Source organism: Apis dorsata, unplaced genomic scaffold (genome assembly GCF_000469605.1).
Source record: "Apis dorsata unplaced genomic scaffold, Apis dorsata 1.3 scaffold_517, whole genome shotgun sequence".
In the NCBI taxonomy this organism is placed as follows: domain Eukaryota; kingdom Metazoa; phylum Arthropoda; class Insecta; order Hymenoptera; family Apidae; genus Apis; species Apis dorsata.
The window spans coordinates 92,339-94,806 of NW_006263742.1; the positions used below are offsets into that span (position 1 = coordinate 92,339).

The following is a 2,468-nucleotide window of genomic DNA, read 5'->3' on the forward strand; positions in this document are numbered from 1 at the left end:
ATATAATGTAAATAAAACAGCGTGGGATAGAAAATACTGATATATTAATTCTTCTCTTTTTTAATCATTTCTTTTTTTTTTTTCTTTTTAATGATTGATTGATTAATTAGTAAAAGTAATTCTTAATTGTGAAAGGGAACAGATGTGGATTCAAAAAAAAAAAAAAAAAAAGTATTCTTCTTAATCCTCAAATTAAAATAAGAATATATTTAAAAATAGAATTCTCTGGAATAACTTTCGCTATCAATCCGATATCGAGTAACAAAAAATAACTGTGGAGAATAATTCTTGGAAGTTTTATTCTCAAGAATATTTTTAACGATAAATAATATTTTTCTTCGTTCGTTGGACTTTCATTTTCAACGACGATTTTTAAAAAAAAAGAAAAAGTAATAATTCTCACTAAGTTTCACTTTGAAATATTACTTAACACTGCAAAAAGTATTTTTCCACAAATGAACATTGATCAACGTGGAAAATTATTTCATTATACGTATCAAATGTATCTTAATCAATGTGACATGATACAACAATTAAAGTCAATGTTTCGATTTTCTAGTTTTCTTGTGAACCTGAATCAAATATACATTGGATTGTTGGAGGCTCGAAGCATTCGCATAAGCAAGCTTACGTAATCCAGAAAGCTGATAGGATGCAAACATCCACGAAACCGTTTCCAATTCCCTGCAATAAATTACAAACCGAAAGATCAGCGCAATCGGCCACTGGACACTCGACCTATTCGATTGCAGTGGCCTGACCATTTACAGATATAACTGGCAAAAGCAAGCTTTTCCAACTACTGCGATCAGAGGATACACAAACTCCTTTTTTCTTATTCTACGTTTGAATATTATTATTTTCTTTATTTATTTATTCGATATTTTTTTCTTTAAATATTTGTCTTTCTTTTTGTAGGGGTGGCCTGCAAATAGAAGGCAATCAAATGAGATTGTTTATATAACGTTATTAATTTAATTAAATTGGATACTTTTTTGTTTTTTTTTTTTTTTTTTTTTTTTTTTTTTTTTTTTGCGAATATAGAGCGAACATGGGAATAACGAGGATGAAAATCCTTTTTCAAATCCTTTCCCTACATTTTTATTCCATTTCTCAAGTATTCCTCGAGTATTTAAGTATCTTTATTCTTATCCTTATTTAAGTTTCAATCTGGCAATCCAATCTTACAATCTTAATTTATTTATTTACATTATATTCTCTTTTTCTCCATTTCTTCTTCTTCTCCCAATGCCATTCACAGAATCCATTCCCAACGATATTTACAACTTATCCAATCCTCCCTTTCATTCATTTTCTCAAAAATCTTAATTTCATCAAAAGTCTCCCCTCCCTATTTCTTCTCGCTCTCTTCCTCTTTTCTCCTCACTCCTTCTTTCCATTCCCACTCCCAAATAATACTCCCTAATAAAATCTAATTCTCCTCGCTCAAAACACCCCCAGTCCACCAACCACAACATCCAACTCCATCCCTTAAATAGAACCTATCCTTTTCTCTCTCTTTCTCTTCTCTTCTCTCTCTATCTCTTTCTTTTCTCTCTCTGTCTCTTTCTTTTCTCTCTCTTCTCTGTCTGTCTCTTTCCTTTCTCTCTCTTCTCTTTTCTTTTCTGTCTGTCTATTTGTCTCTCTCTCTCTCCTCTTTCCTCTCTTCTCTCTCTCTTTTCTTTCTCTTTTTCTTCTTTATTTCTCTCTGTCTCCTCTTCTCTCCTCTTCTCTTCTCTTCTCTTTTCTTCTCTTCTTTTCTCTTTTTTTCTCTTTCTGTCTTTTTTCTTTTTCTTTCTTTGTCTATCTTTCTCTTCTCTCTCTCTTCTCTTCTCTTTTCTTCTCTTGTCTCGTTTTTTCTCTTTCTGTCTTTTTCTTTTTTTTTCTTTGTCTATCTTTCTCTTCTCTCTCTCTTCTCTTCTCTTTTCTTCTCTTCTCTGTCTGTCTATTTGTCTCTCTCTCCCCTCTCTTCTCTCTCTCTCTTTTCTCTTTTTCTTCTCTATCTCTCTCTGTCTCCTCTTCTCCTCTTCTCTTCTCTCTCTTTCTCTCTCTCCTCTTCTCTTTTCTTCTCTTTTCTCTTTTTTTCTCTTTCTGTCTTTTTCTTTTTTTTTCTTTGTCTATCTTTCTCTTCTCTCTCTCTTCTCTTCTCTTTTCTTCTCTTTTCTCTTTTTTTCTCTTTCTGTCTTTTTCTTTTTTTTTCTTTGTCTATCTTTCTCTTCTCTCTCTCTTCTCTTCTCTTTTCTTCTCTTCTCTGTCTGTCTATTTGTCTTTCTCTCTCTTCTCTCTCTTTTTCTTCTCTGTCTCTCTCTGTCTCCTTTTCTCTCCTTTCCTCTTCTCTTCTCTCTCTTTCTCTCTTTCTCTTTCTCCTCTTCTCTTTTCTTCTCTTTTCTCTTTTCTTCTCTTTTCTCTTCTCTTCTCTCTTTGTTTTTTTCCCTTCTCTCTCTCTCTCTCTCTCTCTCTCTCTCTCT

The 2,468-nt window shown here is 32.5% G+C and overlaps 1 protein-coding gene and 1 long non-coding RNA gene across 3 annotated transcripts in view; both read left to right on the forward strand.

Moving 5' to 3' along the window:
• The window catches only part of LOC102677019 (tyrosine-protein kinase Btk29A), a 164,585-nt gene that overhangs the window by 6,431 nt on the left and 155,686 nt on the right, over window positions 1-2,468 (forward strand). The window lies entirely within an intron of this gene.
• The window catches only part of LOC102678219, a 14,180-nt gene that overhangs the window by 805 nt on the left and 10,907 nt on the right, over window positions 1-2,468 (forward strand). The window lies entirely within an intron of this gene.